The following is a 20,653-nucleotide window of genomic DNA, read 5'->3' as shown; positions in this document are numbered from 1 at the left end:
TCGAGACTGCAGTGAGCTGAGATCGTACCACTGCATTCCAGCCCAGGTGACGTACCTAAACCCCTGTTGGGGGGGGGGGAAGAGGAATGGCACAGCACTGTTTAGTTTATAATAATTTTTCATGTTTGAAATAATTGAAGTTAAAGAGAAAACATTTTCCCCAACCCAAAGGCATATTCTTCTGGTTATATCCCCAGCTCACAAGGAAATTTACCTTTGTTAGACATAGTGAACTCCAAGTTTCTCTTCAAAGAATCAGCATGTCAGTATATTCAGCTCTCTTATTCTTTAATTCCTCATTTTAAAGTTTAACTTCCTTATAGTTTCAGTAAACAACCTTTTCCACCAGTTCTAATCAGTAATTCGCATTTGTTCCTCCAGTCCCCAGCTCCATCCTGACTCATCCCAGTCACCAGCTCCAGTCACCTGCTTTGACCCCTGGTTACCTGCTCTGACCTGCCCGTAACTGTCCTTCACACAAAACTACCCACCCCGTCACTCTGGCTCACGCCCCTGCTCTCTCTAAACTAGCCAACTGGAATTCGCTTAGACTGTGTGGTCTAACCCTAGCCAATAGGGGAATGACAAAGCAGTAGGGGCTACCTGTCAGGAATAAGCACCCCTTCCACTCCCTTGTCCAGGTGTGTGCTCACCATTGTTTCATCTGTGAGCCCTATCCTTCTATAGAAGTAAATTGCCTTGCTGAGGAAATTTATGTTCAAGTGCTACTTCTTTTGCAGCACCAAAAATTTACCTATAACACCTTTCTAAGATCTCCAAAGAAACTTAGAGGACAGGGTAACTACAGGCCAGTGATTCTCAAAGTATGGTCCTGGGATCTGCAGCATCAACATCATCTGGGAACTTCTTCAGAATTCACATTCTCAGGCCTCACCCCAAGGAGCTCCTGGACTGAGGCCCAGCAGTCTGTGTTTTAACAAGCACTCCAGGGAACCCTGATACACTGCTAGAGGCCAGCAACCACATGAAGACCCATGTGGCTTGAGGTCCCAAAGTAATTTCATATCCCTGAATGTCTCTGATATTGGCATTGCCACGGCTGGGGCATCTTTATTGGCATTGCTGGAGAATCCATGCTCCCTAAGAAGCATAAAATGCCATATATGACTTAATACCTTCATAGGAGTAGCTCAGATAGTTAGTTTACCCAAATGTCCAGAAACTACAATCTCACTCTTTCCAACTGATATGGTTTGGCTCTATGTCCCCACCCAAAACTCATCTTGAATTGTAACTCTCATAATTCCCATGTGTCATGAGAGGGGCCCCGTAAGAGGTAACTGAATCATGGGGTGAGTCTTTCCTGTGCTGTAATTGTAACAGCGAATAAGTCTCATGAGATCTGATGGTTTTATAAAGGGGAGATCCCCTGAACACGCTCTCTTGCCTGCTGCCACCTAAGTCGTGATTTTGCTCCTCCTTTGACTTCCACCATGATTGTGAGGCCTCCCCAGCCATGTGAAACTGTGAGTCAATTAAACCTCTTTCCTTATGTATTACCCAGTCTTGGGTATGCCTTTACTGTGAGAACAGACTAATACTCTGACCCTAGCTGATGGAGTAGACTGGGCTTGACTGCAACAGGGATGGCTCTTGTGAATTTCTCTTAGTAGGGGAATATCTGACCATAACTCCAAAATGCTTCATGGCTCATACACAGTGATCTTGATCTCTCAAATTCTCTCAGTGCCTCCACTCCCCAACCAGGGCAAGCTACACAGATGCCTATAACAACCCTCGAGCCTGAAAAGTAGCCGAGGAAACATCTGTTTTATCCTTGCCCTGACCCCTGCATTCTTAGGCAGGGAAATTCCAATGGTGATTGTTAAAAAATATGAGAGAAGTATCAAAATGGTATAAAAAGCATCTTTGCAGATAGTAAAATAGATAAAATAAAAGGCATGGAATGTGTTCTACGGCGATATATGCCTTATAAATTTATCATCAGTCTGGACGTTAAAAACAAAAACAAATTGTGAGCATGTTCTCCGAGGAAAAGCTGCATAGGGTTAGATGTAGAAGAAAATGATGGTTTGAGATGATTCAGTCCTTTCATCAGTGAATACGGGAGTGATACCCTGAATAAATCAATAAAATGGGTCATTTACAGAACATACCTGTGTCTCATCACGCACACACTTTAACAATGCTCTGTCAATCTGTCTATGCCTGAGCGTTAGGTCATGTCCTTTCCTATGAAGGTGGGCATTTTTTGACATCCACAAGCTATTACTAAAATTTTCCAAATAAGAGTACAAAAAAGTGTGCAAAGATAGAAGAGCCAACCTCCAGAAAAGCAGAGAGGGAGGGGTATAAAAATAAAGTGGTGCTCATTGAGCAATGATGAAACTCGACTTCCTTCTAATAAAATTAATGATAATGAACTCCTGATCTAGAAAGCTGACTGCTTATGTGCAATGAAAGGACTCGAGGGGTGGGAACCTCAAATGTCAGCAAAGTTAACTACAAAGAAGGACCTTAAGTGGATCAATCAGGGTTGAACTACTAGATAGAAGGATTAAGTGGCTAATAAAAGGGATGTTCTACTGACCTCTAACACAGGAGGGAGGAGATAATGAGATAAGTAAAGCTGGTGAGGATAATAAGACTGTAATTATGGTCAAGTTCAAACTACTGAGCAAGTGTACGTTAGAAAACTGTCCAGATAACACGGAGAGACAGGAAATCCTGGCCCCCGGAAGTTAATGCTGTCTCCAGTGCTTGAGATGCTCCCAGCTGCATCTCCCTCTGACCAAGGTGAAAATAAAACCATCACAATGGATGTTTCCAATCCATTAAAGTGGCGATGTGGCTCAATGTGCAGAAAAGAAAAGGCCAAAAGAAGTAAAGCCTCATTATCAGGAGAAACCCATCATGTTTAGAAGTCATGCCATGGTCATTAAACCATTACTGCCATGGCCACCGCCCATGGACTTTTATTTAGTGTCTGCTATGTTTAGAGCGGTTGTGTAGGCATTGTACATTCTGGGATGCTTGAGAAACACAGAAACACATACACTCTCACTCCTTCACACAGGGTGAGCTCCCCAGGCTGGAATAAAAAATTTGGCAAATGTACAGGTGTATTCTTTCTGAATGTGAGAATTTAGAGTCTGATGATAAAGCAGCAAAAACAAATGTACTAAAGGAAAAGCATTTGGTTGGGGACAAGCACACAGTCTCCCTCTGCATCTGGCTGGAGCACTGGGTTTTCTGCGGAATGTTTTATATAATTGTTTGCTTAATCTCTCGGGTGACATAAACGTATGGCAGCTTTACTACACTATTGATTCAAATTATTACTCTAATGACAGAGCTATCCAGGGAGTTGTCACTGGGCTTTGTGAGACGTCCTGACGGCTGTCGTGTGCATTATTAAGGAGCACTCTGAAAAAGGAAACTGTTCCCTGCGTGTCCTGAGCTGGAATCACTGACGACTCTGCTGAGCCTGGGGCTCGAGGCCCTGGACTTTGGCCCTGGTCTAGGCTGTCATAAACCAAAAGGGAAGTATTTGATGGGTCTGCAACTGTGAGGTCAGTGTGCTCAGTGGAGTGACCCTAATAAACTCGGCTTCCATGTTTCAGGAGCTGCAGTCTAAAGACATGATTGGACATTCACGGAGAGGCAGGAACAGTTTAAAGGACAGGGTCCTTGCAGGAAACAGACACACTTCATTAGATCCTGAAAAGAATTGAAGGAAGGGCCTGTTGACAGGTGACGGCAGGGTTAAGGGAACTAACAAGGAATAATGAAGCTCCCAGGGAACAGCCTCGCAGGAACCCCAGGAAGCCCTTTTGTCTCTAGGACTGAAAGGGCATGGGGAGAAAACCATGCTATGAAAGCCTGCTGGCACTGGCACACAAGGGCACATGCAAAGAAGTGTGCCACTCTCCCCTCCTGCCTGTCCCCTGCCAGTGCCTCTCCAAGGACCGAATCCCAGTAGAAGCCAGAGGAGTCCAAGGGCTCAGCTTCCTGGGACATGGATGGCACAGTAGATGAGGGCAAAAAATAGATCTAGGCATATCGAGAAGCAGCCCACACATACCTCAAGGGTTCAGCACACAAAAGAAGAGAGTGAGGGAAGTCCTGAAAGGTTGGCAGACAGTACAAACCTACAAGGTGAAGTCACAACATCATATGGACATCCCACGGATGTCCTGATACCAGCGTGAGCGGCGATCAGCAGGACTCTCCTCACTGCAGAAGAGAGGAATGGCCAGAAGCCTAGGATTTAGGTCATGCAGATCTAGGAGTAAGTCCTGACTCAGCCTCATACCAACTGTGTCACCTTCACTGATGAGGTCAGAGCCCAGTAAAGTCTGCTCATGATATTCTCCCCCAGGGCCGTACTTCACTCATGGAGACCCTGTCAGCGAAACTCTTAGGTTTCAGTAAACTGCTTATCCCTCAGGACTAAGGGTTGTGAAATAGCCTTGCTATTGCTGGCCCTCAGGCACCTGACTATCCCTTGTGGTTTCTCTACGCCTTGCCCACACACTTGTAAATTGCCCTTTTGTTAAATATTCCTCTATTTGATTTCTGCTGGGACCAGGAACAACACACTTGTCCAGTTGTCCAGGGAATGGAGTTATAAATTCTAAAAAAAAAAAAAAAAAAAGGAGGCTCCTCCTGGCCGGGTGCCATGGCACACACCTGTAATCCAGCACTTTGGGAGGCCAAGGTGAGTGGATCATGAGATCAAGAGATCGAGATCATCCTGGCCAACATGGTGAAATCCCATCTCTACTAAAAATACAAAAATTAGCTGGGCATAGTGCCACACACCTGTAATCCCAGCTACTCGGGGGGCTGAGGCAGGAGAATTGCTCGAACCCGGGAGGCGGAGGTTGCAGTGAGCCGAGTTTGTGTCACTGTGCTCCAGCCTGGTGACTGAGCGAGACTCCATCTCAAAAAAAAAAGGAGGCTCCTGGGTTCTCTACCTGGTGGGTACCCCTTTGGAGGTAGGGAGGTGATTCGAGGGTGGGAGGCTCAACATGTTTTCTATGTTGTTACTGTTGTGGTGATTTTATTATTACTAGCATTTTAAACATCACTCATTGTTCAGAACTTCTGTTCCTCTCAAAGACTGGATGTCAGACCGGAGTCAGTATCCATGTCCCACACAAATCAAATGCAAAAGGTCTCTAAGAATATATCACTGTGACTTTACCCTGCGCTTCTCCCCTTCAGCTCCCTATGAGAACCTCAACAGTCCTTAAACTGGATTCTTTACCTTTTAGAAAAATACTCTCAAAAACCTTAGTGACCTCAGTTTCTTGGGCCAGGTGGATACACTAGTAGAATTCTTGGGGGCCCAGGTCTAACTTAGCGGCTCAGAGAACATGGGAGGTTTAGATACAAGGAGATGTCTCTGATTACTGGCAAGGAAGAGCAAGCAGCTGTCTCCCAAGATGAAAAGGACTTTCAGGATCATTGTCGACTCATGTAACAGCATTGCAAATTCTGTAATTGGAGCTGCCCAAAGCTTAAATCCTAGTCTCTGTCATTTCAGCTGGTTACATACCTTCTCTACTCTCCTTTCCACCTAGAAAATATACTCTTTTGTCAGTGATTAAATAAACTCACTAACCTGCTTCCAAGATTAAGTAGAGGTTATTTCTACTTAACTGTTCACTATGCACCAGAAATTGCTGAGGGCATTGGTTGCAAAATGCAATCCTGGCTCCCTGTTTTCTCCTTCTGCTCTAAGATAACACGCCTGCTACAAAGAAACAGCATGACCCCCTCAGTACTGGGGTTAAACATGCATGTTCTTGATGACAAAATATGTCCTTTCACATAGCCAAGGCCACTTTTGTAAAATTAAAAGCAAACATCAAGTGGAATCATTTCTCCTGACCAGGAGTAGGCTTATTGGATGAAAATGAAAAGTGGTTGAGAAAATAAGGATGAATTTACCAAGCCAGATATTTTCCTTTTTTTCTTTTCTACCTTGGTTAAATATTTGTGATTCTGGCTGAGGCCCTCTTCTCCAAGCTCAGTGTTCTCCTACACTCGATCCTGCATAGAGTTACTAACATGACCTGTTGCCATGGAAACCATGGTGAGGTCTCTCACAGTGCCAAGCATAGGAGACTTTCTGGTGACTTCAGGGGAATTATACCTGGGTGAAAAATCTAACTCTGTCACTTACTAGTTGTGTGACCTTGGGCACATTTGCATACCTCGCTTGAGTCTTTGTTTCCTCATCTGAAAATGGGAATTAGTAATAATAGCTCTAAGAGCTTGCATAAGAATAAACGGGATCATCTGGGTAAAGTGATTGGTATATTTTCTAACACTGTACATGTTCAGTAAATGTTAGGTGTTTTTGTTGTTATATATGAGGAAGTTAGAGCATGTATTCTATTCAGTTATTCATTCATTTTCAATCTCATTTATTCATTTCACACATAATTATTAAGCCTCACTATGTTGCAGACACTGTTGAAGATGCTAAAGATAAAAAAGAGAAAAATGGATAACGTTCTGCCTTCATGGAGCTTACATTCTAGTGAGGAAAACAGATTATTAACAATAAACTATATGGATATGAAATGTAGAATTTTATTGTGATTAAAGCTGTAAAGAAACTTATAGCAGGACAAGGGTAAGAGGGAAAAGGGGCCAGTCTGCAGGTGCAGGGGAAGCTACTGCAGACAGTATCCTCTCCAAGGAGGAGACAACTGAGGAGAGATCAGAAAGGCACAGTGGGGACAAGCTTTGTCATGCATGGGGAAGAGCACTGCAGCAGGAGAAAACAGCAAGGGCAAGTGCAGGTGGCCAGTGGAATGGCGAGGCGACTGGTGAGTCTGGAGCAGAGAGAGGGACGGGGAGCGTTATGCAGCCTTAACGCAAGGTTGCAAGGATGCTTGCCAGGGCCTGACCTTTGAATGTGATGTAAATGAGGTTGTGAGAGGTGCAACACGAAACAACAGAGCAGGGTGATGGAGAGAGAAAGCCTTGGACTCCTCCAGCCTGTAAGAGAATCTCAGCTCTGCCACTTACCAGCTGTAGGACTGGGGCCTTGCTACCGGCATGGTACCTCAACCATCAGCAGTACCACTCCCTGGGAGTTTATTAGAAATGCAGAATCTCAATTCAGCCCTGCCAGGTCAGAATCTGCATTTCCACCAGGTCCCCAGGGGATTCATAAACTCATGAATATTTGAGAAGCACTGGCCTAGCACTTGTTACTTAACCTCCCTAGGTCTTCAAGGCCCCATCTGCAAAATGGGTACAGCAGTCTTCCTTTATTTGTGGTTTCACTTTCTGTGGTTTTAATTACGTGCAGTCAACCACAGTTCAAAATTATTAAACAGGAAATCTCAGAAACAAATAATTCGTAAGCTTTAAGTTACGCACCATTCTGAATAACGTGGCGAAATCTTGTGCCATCCCACTCCATCCTGCTAGGGATGTGAATCTCTCCTGTGTCCAGCATAACCACACTGTCCATATTGCTGGCTGTTAGTAGCCACGTTGATTATAAAACGGACAGATTACAAATAGAAGTGTGAATACGGTAAAACAGATGTTGAGAGAGAGAGCAAGAGACCACATTCACAAAACTTTCATTACAGTATATCACTATAATTACTGTAGGGGGTGCATGGCAACATATTTAAGCTTATGCACATGGCTTTTGAGTTGAGGTTATGGTATGGAAATACTGAGGCACTGTGTATGTTACCTGCATGGGAATGAAACTCCTTGACCCTGAAAACAGGACAGGGAGTAGAGTGTATTGTGTAATATGGAATGCTGAAAACAGCCTCCTGAGAATGCAGTTTGAGTGTGTACAAGATCATAGGTACCTCAGCAACCCACCTCAAATGACCATCTAGTGGATGTTTGTAGTTAATACAAGCCCTTTCAAGAAATACTTGGTGGACGGACACTGAGGTGGACTCACTGGGAAGAGCTACCCCTATCTCCCCGCTCAGCAGGAACTGTCTGAGTACTTCATTCTTGGCATTCACTGCAAAATATAAGCTCTGCAATTATTCCATTTTAGTATACTTGAATTGTTGTTAATCTCTCACTGTGCCTAATTTACAAATTAAATTTTATTACAGGTGTGTATGTATAAGAAGAAACATGTATGTATAGGGTTCAGTTCTATCCTGAGTTTCAGGCATCCACTAAGAACGGTTTTGGAATGAATCTCCCCTGGATAAGGGCTGGCTACTGTTTAACAACAGCAGCTGTCTCATAAAGTTATTGTGATTTTTAAAAATGAGCTTGTGGCCATAAAATACTCAGCCTACTGCCTGACGCATTGTGATTGCCCAGTAGATCTTAGCTTTTACATTTAATCCTGATGGGATTAATCCTGGGGGCTGTCTCTGTTTTGACTTCCGAAAGACCCACTTGCAACCTGCAAGAGAGGAACAGTGCCTGTTGCTGCCCCACCTGCTCTTGAGGCTGCTGGCTCCAGCAGGACCTGTCTTCCTTGATTATAAACTATGGGAGGAGCCCAATCATCAGTAGAACTTGCAGTGGTGAAGATGGTTTATAGGGATCCACTCGCACTCCTTGTCCAGTTTCTCCTGTGGTTCATAGCCCTCACTAATGGTTTTCCTCCATGAAGCTAACTGGCTAGGGAGAGGATCAAACCTGGAATACTGGCCTTGACACCACTGTGTTTCCAACTGTGGAGAGTGTTTCTCTAGCCAAAATGGCAGCTGTCAAATCTGCCTCATTCCCAGCAGCATAACTGTAAATCTCCAAACCACAATTACGTAGAAAAATAAAATCTGTTAATTAAATATGAGCTTGTAACTTTCAATCAAGCACCACTGGCAAATATCATGAGTGGTTAAGCAGTTGGCTCTGAAGACAGATTCTGATTTTGAACTCCAGCTCAGTCATGTAGCTCTCTTGCTCCAGTTTCTTAACCTCTATAGTTCAATTTCCTTATCTGAAACTGTAGGAGGGGGATGATAAGAGTCCCTACTTCATAGATAATGCATATAATAAACTTCTAAAAGTTTTGAAAGACACCAAACATTCTAAAAATTGTTATATGTAAATTTTCAGTGCCAAAAGAAGTATCACTCAAATATAAATTTTCTCAGCAAGGCAATTTACTTCTATAGAAGGGTGGGGCTCACAGATGGGGCAATGGTGAGTACACACCTGGACAAGGGAGGAGAAGGCGTTCTTATTCTTGATGCAGGTAGCCCCTACTGCTGTGTTGTTCCCCTATTGGCTAGGGTTGGACAACACAGTCTAAGTGAATTCTGATTGGCTATTTTAAAGAGAGCAGGGGTACAAGCCAGAGTGGCGGGGTGGGTAGTTTGGAGGGAAGGACAGTTATGGAACAGGTCAGAACAGGTGACCAGGGGTGACTCAGGCCAAAGGAGGTGACCAGGGGAACGGATGTGAAGTGCTGATTAGAACTGCCAGGAAAGCTGTTTACTGAAATTAGAGGCAAGGGAGTACAGAGAACCAGGAAGTTAAGCTTTAAAATGGAGAATTAAAGAGTAAGAGAGCTGGACATACTGATTCTTTGAAGAGAAACTTGGAGTTCACTATATCTAACAATATGTTAGCAGTCACTATTCTTATTTTAACTTTCTAGTTGTGCTATATGCTGATTCGTAGAGAAAAACATTCTCAGAAAAATGGAACCCATTCTTCAGTTAAGGGAATGTGAAGAGTGACATTCTCTTGCTAGCAGGGACAAGACATAATAAAATTTAACTAAGATGACCACAATGAGAATGAAGAGGAAGCAAACACATTCAGGAGATATTTCTGGGTCCACAGGACTTCATGACCTCTTGAGTACAGTAGGGAAGCAAAGACATTTAAAGTTTCTAGTCTGCATTCATACATGGATGGTGATGACTATATCCCATGGGGAACAGAGATAAAGGTTAATTTAAAAAAGGACAAGTCCAAAGGCAGTCTACAAACTTTAGAGGAGTACATGCTCTGGACAATAAATGTGTAGTTGTTCAAAATGCAAGGTTAAATAAACATAAGAAAATGTGCCAAATTCATTAGTCATCAGGGAAATGCAAAGTAAAAGCACAATGATATACTAGAATGGCTAAATTCTAAAGGACCAAAGACATCAAGTACTGATGAAGATGTGGAGGCACTGAGACTCTCATTCACTGCAGGTGGGAGTATAAATTCATATACTACTTTGGAAAAAAATGTTTGTTAGTATTTATTAAGGCTAAAATATGTTAGCAATTCCACTCCTGGTTATATGACTAGTCCACAAAAGTACATGTAGGAAAATGTTCATTTATTCACAAAAACTGGTAACAAGCTAAATAATGTCTTAAATGTAGAATGAATAAATTGCAGTGTGTTCATACTATTGTCTGAAATTGTTACTTAATAGTGCACAGCAATGGAAAAGAATAAACCACTGAATATTACAGGCAAAATGTTAACTTAAAATGTTTAGACAGGCTCACAAGAAAAGTTACGAATGATGATATTTACATGAGGTACAAGAACAGGCAAAACTAATAAGCCAAAAAAAGAAAGTCATTAAGCTGTATACTGAACATGTATGCATTTTACTTTGCAAAGGTTATATCTCAATAAAAAAGTAAACTTTAAAAAGGAACACAGGGCTAAAATCTTTGAGCAGTTCTTGGGAGCAACACCCATGAGAGAGTTGGAAATTGTGGTATGCACTGGAACTGCAAGGCTGGAGTGGTGATTCAGTATTCAAAATGAGTTGCTGGCTCTAACAGAACTATCAAACACTGCTTAAGGTCATTCTTGGAATTAATACTGGTTTTGGTGTTAGTCAGCTTTGGTCCCAGTGGAATCTGTAATAAGCCTCCAGAAGGAGCTGAATGGTACAAGTAGATAAAAGAGAAGGGTGTATCTCACAAACTATCCTCAGGAAACTCCAGGGAGCATGGAAGAGCTGTGCATATGTCACAGGGCTGCTACGAGAGGGCACCACCTCTGCCAGGAGGCCGTGGCTCCAAGTGGCTCTCAAGGTATGCCCTTATCACCTCTCAGCTTGGAACTTAGAGCTCTTCCCAGTGAGAGCAGCAGATGGTGCGTCCACCTGAGGTGGGAATGTGGTGTGGGTGTGGATTCCTCTGCCAGGATGGCTTCAATTAAGCTGCTCCCTTTTTTGGGTCTCATCTTCCTCAGGTAAAAAGAAAAAAGGAAAAAGACAAAGGGGAAGGGAAGGGGGGGGAAGGGGAGGGGAGGAGAGGAGAGGAGAGGAGAGGAGAGGGTGAAACAATAGTGGCTTCTTGTAGTTCTATAAATTCCAATGCTTCAGATATTGTAGTTCAAGTATTCCTCCATTTGCTGTCTGCTTATTGATAAAGTATTTATTGAACACCTACTATGTGTATTGGGGACACAACCGTGAATAATACAGAAATAGTTCTTCTCCATACAGAACTTGCCTGTCAGTAAGGGAGAAAGACAGGAAGCAGGATGTGTTCAGATTACAGTTAGTGATATGAAGAAAATGACAAGGATGATGTGGAGGGCAACAATTTTCTATAAGGTGATCAGGGACTACCTGTCTGAGGAGCTGATGGTAAAATTGAGGCTTGAAGGATTGGAAAAAAGTGGCCATCCAAATAGTTGTGGGATGAGCCTGGCACAGAGAAGAGTAAGTGTCAGGTCCAGAGCGGGAAGCATACTTGCTTTCTGCCACCCAGCACAAACCACCTGTAGGGATGCAGCTTAGAACCACCTAGTCCACCTCTGCACCTTGTACTCAATATCAAGAGGCTTCACTGCTGTCTTGTTTTCCACCTCCCCTCAGCAAGGAGAGGAAGCAGCAATTTTCCATCAGCAAACATCAGTATTCAGGGATTAAATTACCCATGAGTTAGAACTCAACATGGGAGCAGGGAAACCTATTGGATTTAGAATGGATTTGCTCAGACAGGGAGCTTATACACCTAGAGATGGCTCCAAGGAGACATAAACAATAAAATCACAATTATGTGTTAGGTTCCCAGATGGAATTATGAGTACAGAAGCAGGAAAGAATCTTGGTCCTGGTGCACTCCCTTCTTCCCCATGTGCCCTGAGTACCCTGGGCTTATCCAACCTTTTAGTAATTATCACAAGGGACTGTAATTCTCTCTTCTCTACAGCAGGGGCTGTTCAAGAGCAGAGACCATGTGGAGCTTGTCATGCTGACTGCAGTTTCTAGTTCATTAGCTGGTGCTTTGCATGTACTTGGTAAGTGTTGGAAAATGCATGGATGCATGCACACACACAAGAGTTAATTCATCACCTCAACTCAGCTGATGCTTACAGAGCACCTGTTATGCACAGGTATTCCTCTTGATGCTTAGAACTCAGCAATAAAAAAGGCAGACAAAAATTCCTGGCTTCACAAAGGTTTTCTGATAGTAGGAAGCAGGAACAAACAGACAATAAAGTAAATAAATAAGGAGACCAGGGTGGCTGTCATGTAGCACCTGAAGGTAAGACTATCCGGTAACTGTGTCAGTCAACAGAAGGCACTCTGATGTGAGATGATATAAACTTTATTAGGACTTGGCCTTGACTCAGAGAACTAAAAAACTATCAGGCAGCTCTGAACACAGGGTGGCATGATCTGACTCATACTTCTAAAGGATCAGGAAAACCTGACTTGGTTTTCAAACAGGGGCTAAAGAGTCTATCCATCCTGTTTAGTTATAAGCACCAAAAGAGAGTGTTATAAGCACCATAAGATGCCCTTACTATCCATCCCTTATCTATCCATCCTGTTCAGTTATAAGCACCAAAAGAGAGAGTTATAAGCACCAAAAGATACCCTTACTCAGGGACAAGCATAACAGAAGCAGAAACTTGAGGCTCCCTCTGTGAGCCACATGGAACAATACTCTAGATGGACTGGCTCTGGGTGTACCTGCCATGGTGCTACCATATCATCTGCCTCTTTGCTCACTTATGAAGATCAATGTCAACGGTGAAGGGTGGTGGCCTACAAGATGAGCACTGTTCAATCTCAGCCTCAATGAGGGCTTTCCAAAGGCTGGAACTCTCCACAGGGGTTTCCAGTAGCATGCAGAGACGCACGGAGCAGACTCAGCTCGACTGCAGTGCAAAGACTGCTCTGCAGAGTCCATTCTTGGCAAACAACCAGGCCCACCTGGGCTGGAGCTCAGGGTCTGGAGGTGTCATCAGGTCACATGTATCCAAAGGGATCATTCTCATGGTCCTCTTGTTTCTCCCATCCAACAAGCAAGGGAGCCTTCCTTTTCATCTTCCTGTCCCTTTCACACCTGTCTTTCTCCATCAGATCACAACAAGAATTTGAATTCAACCCAAAGCCGCTGCCTGTAATTGATTTCCCAGTTTTTGTTTTTCCTTTTCTTTTCGTCAGATGGTTAAGGGTAATGTGCCTGCCACATCATAACAAGGCTTGAGGGAGGCGCTTTTCACACATGAGTATGAAAACCCAAACATCACACTTAGGAACCACAAAAGGATGGAGGGGAACAGCTTTTTGTGTTTTTTAACTGTCTCTGCTGGTGAGACAGAATCCTCTATTTCTGTCTCTCTGGCTTTCCTTAGAACCAGCAATAGTTAAAGTCCCAATGCACCTGCTTCACACCCTTTGGTTGGCATCTGTTGCGTTTGCCAGCCCAGTCTTTTCTTTGCAAAGCACCGCTCTACCTTAAGAGTCAGGGAGGTTCAGGTAGGGCTGACCCCCCTCCCTACCTTGAGACATAGTCAATGATGAGATCTGACCAATAAGAAACACGGTGATCATTCAGGGTACAAGCCAGGCGCATGCAGGTCAGCCCTGGGACATGTGGAGACATTATAAGGAAAGGGGTGCTGTTTGTTCTAGTGGGATTGCTACAGTGGTGAGGCAGAAGCCTGCGGCACTGATGTCAGCTTGGACTCAACCCAAAGAAAGCCCATCAGTGAATAAGGACATTGCAAAACAAAGCACAGTTAAGGTATAAAGTAAGGCCACCCCATTAGAGTCTCTAGACCCAGTCAAGCCTGAAGCCATTGCTGCCCTGGACTTTTCAGGTACACGAGTTGTATTAGTTCCCTTGTGCTGCTATAACAAATTACCGTGATAGTGTTAAGGATACCTTAAAACAACACAAATGTGTTCTCTTACAGTTCTGGACATCAGAAGTCCAAAATCAAGATGTTGGCAGTGCTGTGTTCCTTCTGAAGACTCTAGGACAAAAGCTGTTCCTTTGCCTTTTCCAGTTTCTGGAGGCTACCTACATTCCTTGACTCGGGGCCCTTCCTAACACTGCTCCAACCTCTTGCTTCCATACTCATGTCTCCTACTTTTGTAACCAAATCTCCCTCTTTCCTTTATAAGGATCCTTGTGGTTATGATGGGACCACCCAGATTTTCCAGGATCGTCTCCACCATTTCAGGATCTTTGACTTAATCACATCTACAAAGCCCCTTTTGCCATATAAGGTGACATATTCATGGGTTCCAGGTATTTGGATGTGGGTATTCACGGGTTGGAGGGATTAGGATGTGGACATTTTGGGATACCTTTATTTAGCTAACCACAGAAATCAGTATCAATAGTGTTCTCCTTTTTTTTTTTTTTTTTTTTAAGAACCACTTTAGATTTGGGATCTGTCACTTACAATAGAAAGAGTCCATAATACGTATTCCTAAATCTACATCATCATCTTACCTCTGAAGAACAGATAAAGCCTAGTATTCGGTTCATCCAATCAGTTATAATTTCCTTGTATTACACTTCACTGTTTTCAATTTGGGCCAGCAGTACAGAATAGAGGTTAGGAACATAGATTTCGAAATCACATAGCTTCGGTCTACATCCTGACCTTTCCACTTATGAGTTAAGCCTTTTAAGCTACAATCCCCCCGATCTGTCAAATGGAGATAATGAAAGCACCTGCCTCAGCTGGAGATCACAGGAATTAAATGAGATAATAAATGCACCGTGCTCACACTAGAAGGTCAATGCTCGATAAACAATGCCCTTTCCACTGAGATGGCAAACATGACTCCTTCCATCTGGTATGACACTGATTTTTTTATACAATGTGTCTCAATTAATGGCTTCATTTTTATTTAGCTTCTTTAGAAATGGCTCCAGACTCAGAGAATGCACCTCCTTGGGTCTTCACACCAACACCTTCATTTCAAAGGTGGTATTGCCAAGTGCTTTCACAGAGTAGACAACAGAGCCAAATTTTTGCAAGTTGGCCATGGCTTCCTTCCTTTATTCTCTCTCATTATTGTTGATCTTGTTCTACCTCCAATGCAACCCTACCCTATCGGCGAGGTCTGTATTTTTCAGCCACTCTAGGCCAAGACTTCTTTGACCATGTGTAATTTTGTTCTTTCCCCAGCTTATCTAATAACCGTCATCTTTTTTTCATGTTCTTACAGAAAGTGCGGTTGCTCCTCCCTTCTGTCAAATTCCACTTGCTACTTAATGCTCCAGTTTAACTCTGCAGAAATGATTTCAGCCTGGCAGTCCTTGGGCATTGCTTTTGTGTGCAGATGCCACTCTGGATGGAGTCAAGGGATGCTTTTAGAACTTGGCAGTCCATACCTTAACAACGTAACAGGAAACAACAGGCAGTGGCTGCACTGAATGGTTCAAGTTTGGCGGCTGGCAGGACGGCAAGGGGCAGCCATCTGTGACAAGTGACAAGACATGCTGTGTGGTTCACAGAGGTTGATGTTTCAGCAGATTTTATATCCCAGATGCAGTGTAACTGGAGAAAACAGGACAGGAATTTCCTAGACTGTCTCTAGGTAAACTGATGCCAAGCTTCTACCTGGATACCTGCATACCTGCCCATCCCAACATCAAACCCACATGCTCCTCCCTCTCTTCCCTGTAAGGAATTTATTTAACAGTTATCTCTACACATTTAAGGCTAATTTTTAAAAAAATTATTCATATAATTTATTAAAATATATTTTTGGAAGACATTTTTACGTTCACTCACCCCCCTAGTATACCCCATATTGCTAAAATAGAGAGCAGGCATCGTGTCATCCCAGAGAAGGCATCAGACCCCTTCACAGCTTCAAGATGACCTAAACCACTGCCGTAATTCCTTCCTGCTTTTCCAGCAGTTGGCCTAGGAGTGGGCACGTAACCAAACCATGTCCACCGGGACATGGGGAGAGAAGCCTGCTGGGAAGCTTCCTCATGAAAACGACAACAGAGCCTCAGAAAGAAAGTGTTTTTCTTTCCCTGCCTTTCTGCTTGGGATGCAGGACTCGATGCTTGAAGCTGTGACAACCATTTATCCCCATGAAGTAAAGGCCAAAAAATAATCTTAGAGACGGTGAATTCCCCTCCTATCTCCCTGAACTGTTAAACCAGCTTCTTGTTATGTTATATATTTAAATACCTTTAGTATTTAACCCACTATTACTTGGGTATTTTGTTACTGGTAGCTGAAGGCATTCTAAATGATATACTGCCTCTTTGTTTTCTAAAGAGACTATTGAATAAAACATAACCCTCTCTATGCCTGCCTTAAAAACGGTATAAACATGGTGGCAACATCAGGCTTCTTACTGAATAACTTCTTTAAATGAAGCCAAGTGTTAAGAAGTCCCCAAATGGTAATTACAATCTTTGGATGTTCAGTTCTTCCATTAAGTTGATTGAGCAAGGCCTTTACCTCCCCTAAGCAGTACATTAAGTGCATTGCTGAGTTCTCATCACCCAAAAATTTCAGTATGTGATGGATGTTCTTACTACCCAAATATTGTAGAACTTGTTTATCTCATTCCATTTTCCCCATCTTGGTTACATAGCAAGATGTCTCGACCACAGCTTGTTTTGTAGAAATATACAGAAGGCAAGAAAAAAAACAATCCTGGAATTCCCAGCTGTGTAGTATGAGAAAACGCCAGCATGGAGCTGATTTCAAGAGGGTGTAAAAAAAATAGAATCAGGAACCACAATGCCTATGGACATTGGTAATTAAATGTGGCGGCTTGATGACGTAGATTCCAGGTTAGACTTTACCTAACAGGTGCCGTTTCTGTCCTTGCATCTAATAACAAAATTAGAAATCTGAACATAAAGTTGTCAAAGAACAAATTAAAAATATTAACATGGGGTCATTGGTGAGTCTCTAGTAGATCTAAGGCCTAAACATTTTACAGCTTCCCTAGCTACAAAAGGCAAATCTACGGAAAGTGTGACATGTCTGATGATACCTAAGACTGAAAGAGCTAAAACTCTTAAATTAGCAACAGCTCACAAGCAAGGAAGTCTGATGGGAGCACAGCTAGCTATAAACCAGATGTTCCATACAAAGGAAACTCCTGGAAACACGGCCATAGGCTCCCCAATGCAAGCTCAGGTCGACCACCAAGAAACTGGTAGTTTATGTGTCAAAATTCCTCATGAAGGGGAATTCATCCTTCTTATGGTTTTACCAGCCCCAGGCGCTGAGCCCTCAGTCTTAGAGGTTCTAAAAGCTGACTTTTCCAGCACACCAACATCCATTCCTTTTCGTAGATGTGGAATCACATTACTCGACCTCATGAGACTTGTTATAAAACTTCAATATCAATTTTATTAACATAAAATGATAAATGACTAGCATAGAAACTTTACAAGCTCTCCCAATTAGTCTACTGTCTTCCCAGAGCTTGACTTATAAGGAGGGCCAAACCTATTTTACCTGAAAGTTTAGTGGAATTAGAAAGTGTTAGACTTCTACAAGCCTCGCACAAGATAACCTAATGCAGCCAACATACCCCGAAGATAGCTTCACCAAGGGACCAGTGCCAACTGACCCTACTGCCTTCAACCAGCTCCAGGAGGGCTGCCCTTGCCAATGGGTTCAGAATCCTCCAAGTTGACTGGCAGTGCCCCTTTCTCCTGGGCAGAGTCTGGATGAATGGTGCCCAAAACTGCCTCCAAGAGTCTCCTTTCACTTTGCTTTCATGGACAGATTAAAATTCCTTTGACCAACATGTTTTTCATTAGATATGTTTATTCATTTGACCTCAGATTGCTGAGGTGATCTGCAGCCTAGGAGCTATCGCTTCTCTTGCAGTTTTTAAAACCCATTATATGTCTGTTTTAAAGCTTAAATCTCAGAGTATAATCCTATCATCACCAGACTCGGTGAATATCACACAGAAGCTATCAAGTAGTTTCTATAAATTCTGTATTGAACCATGAGTCCCACATTAGATCAGCAACATATGGGCAGCACAGATCCATTCCTACATGTTTATTTCAATCATTCCTTCCTTCCTTCATTCGTTTATTCAATAGATATTCCTAGCTACATGCAGCTCTATATGCAGGCATATGCAGGCATTGCTCCAAGTACTAGGCGTACAGCAGGAAATCAACCAACCAAACAAAACCTGTCTTCATGGAGCCCACATTCTCTCAGGAGATCGACAGTACCCACATACTTGTCATATGTCAGATACCAAGGAATGACATGAGAAAAGGCAGGGAAGGTGGACAGAGATTTCTAGGCATAAGTAAGGCATGGAGCATGCAATTATTAAAATGTACACTGGAAATCCTCATTAAGAAGAGGTGGGAAGGTGTGCAAGTCATGAGGTTATCTAAGGAAAGAACATTCCAGACAAAGGCAGCAGTAAGTGCAGCCGAAGCAGGGTACACCAGGGGAGAGAAGTGGGAGACGAGGTCAGGGAGTTCATGGTAATCAAACATGGCCTGTGCCTGTGTCTATACAATATCTGATACATGGATGAAAGTAAAAACATACCATTGATGGAACATTCTCATCCCTCTGGTTCATGTAAACAGAGAGGGAGGCCATGGTTTAGCAGAAGATATTACCAACACTATATACCTAACAAGTTGTATTCAGAATATATTAAAAGCTTTGGAAATTCAGTAAGAAAAGGACAGGCATCCTAAGAAAGAAATGGCAGTAGACTTGAACAAACACTTTATTAAAAAGCATATCCAAACACCCCCCCAATCATAAAAGGTGCTCAATCTAATTATCATCAAGCAAATATAAATAATAACTACAATAAGATGTCAGTTCACACTGACCAGAATGACTGAAATTAACAAGCTTGACAATACCAAGAGTGGAGGCTACTGAGGAAGAGAAAAGCCACCCCAAAAATGGGAAGCTAGGCCATAGTATTCTTCTGTTGAACATATTTCCTGTTATACCAGATAATAAGACCACTCCATAATCATATCTGAACACAGACAAAATTAAGAACAATATTCAAGTTACAAAAGCAACCAAACACCCTGTATCTCAGCTGTTCTGGGTTGGATCCTATCCCTTCAAGAAATAAGTCGATGTCTTAATCGCCAGTACCTGTTCATGTGCCTTATTTGAAAATAGGGTGTTTTTGCAGAGACAATCAAGTTAAGAGGAGGTCATTAGTGTGAGCCCTTGTCCAGTACGGCTATTGTTAATATAAGAAATTGACTAGAGACGCAGAGACAGACACAGGGAGCACATCACAGGACAATAGGGAAAGAGACTGGGGTGATGCAGCTACAAGCCAAGGAGAGTCAAGGATTGCGGGCCATCACCAGAAGCTAGGAGAAAGGCATGGAATAGATTCTTCTTCAGTGCTTCCAAAATGGAACTAGCCCTGCCAACACCTTAATTTCAGACTTGTAGTCTGCAAAATTGCCAGAAAATAAACTAAATTTCTGTTGTTTTAAGACACCCAGTTTGCAATACTTTGCTACAGCACACAGGAAATTAATACGTTGACTTATGTGAGTCAATGCTGTTTCTCTTCAAATTCCAGTTTAGCCCCATTCCATTCTTCCTGCTTTCTGGATAAAAATGATTAAGCAATCCAGTCATAGAATTAACCTGGCTTCCTGACAGTATCCAATTAAGAGCAACACCCAGTTTCCCTGAAACCTCCCAAAACCACCTAACAGAAGCTCAAATCTCCTAATTCTTCCCAACACCCTTTTCTTGAGTCATCTCGGCATCCCCACTGTGTGTGCTCTTCCTTGTTAATGAAACTAATTTTGTTCATTTTCTACTACAAGTGTCTTCCTGGTGGTCTTCCACTGACACTATGGAATGGATTATAGGTGTAGTATTGACAATACAAATTGGTATAACTGTGGAGTGGATTATGGTGGAGGATTTACAGTATGAATTGGTATAACTACTTCAAAAACTATTTGGCAATATCTACCAAAATTGAAAATATGCATGCCCAGTGAACCAAAAGTTCTGCTCCTAGGTGTAAGCCCAACAAATGCATGCCTATGGGTCCCAAAAACAAGTACAAAAATGTTCCTTTTCTTTAAACTTTTTATTCCCATAGGTTTTTGGGGAATGGGTGGTATTTGGTTACATGAGTAAGTTCCGTAGTGGTGATTTGTGAGATATTGGTGCACCCATCACCTGAGCAGTATACGCTAAACCCACTTTGTAGTCTTTTGTCCCTCACCCACTTCTCACCCTTTCCCTCTGGGTCCCTAAAGTCCACTGTATCATGCTAATGCCTTTGCATCCTCATAGATTGGCCCCCACTTATGAGTGAGAACATACAATGTTTGGTTTTCCATTTCTGAGTTAAGTCCACTTAGAATAATAGTCTCCAATCACAGGTTGCTGTGAATGCCATTAATTCATTCCTTTTTAGGGCTGAGTAGTATTCTACTGTGTATATTATATACAT

The 20,653-nt window shown here is 42.7% G+C and overlaps 1 long non-coding RNA gene and 1 pseudogene across 1 annotated transcript in view; one reads left to right on the top strand and one right to left on the bottom strand.

The window, feature by feature from the left end:
• LOC116555363 overlaps positions 1 to 20,653 on the top strand; it is a 785,279-nt gene that overhangs the window by 230,031 nt on the left and 534,595 nt on the right. The gene's annotated exons all lie outside the window — the stretch shown is intronic.
• LOC116555858 lies at positions 13,367 to 13,479 on the bottom strand (annotated as a pseudogene).

This window comes from Sapajus apella, unplaced genomic scaffold, assembly GCF_009761245.1.
Source record: "Sapajus apella isolate SASKATOON/1434 unplaced genomic scaffold, GSC_monkey_1.0 scaffold15, whole genome shotgun sequence".
NCBI classification, from domain to species: Eukaryota; Metazoa; Chordata; class Mammalia; order Primates; family Cebidae; genus Sapajus; species Sapajus apella.
This window is presented reverse-complemented; position numbering and strand designations above follow the sequence as displayed.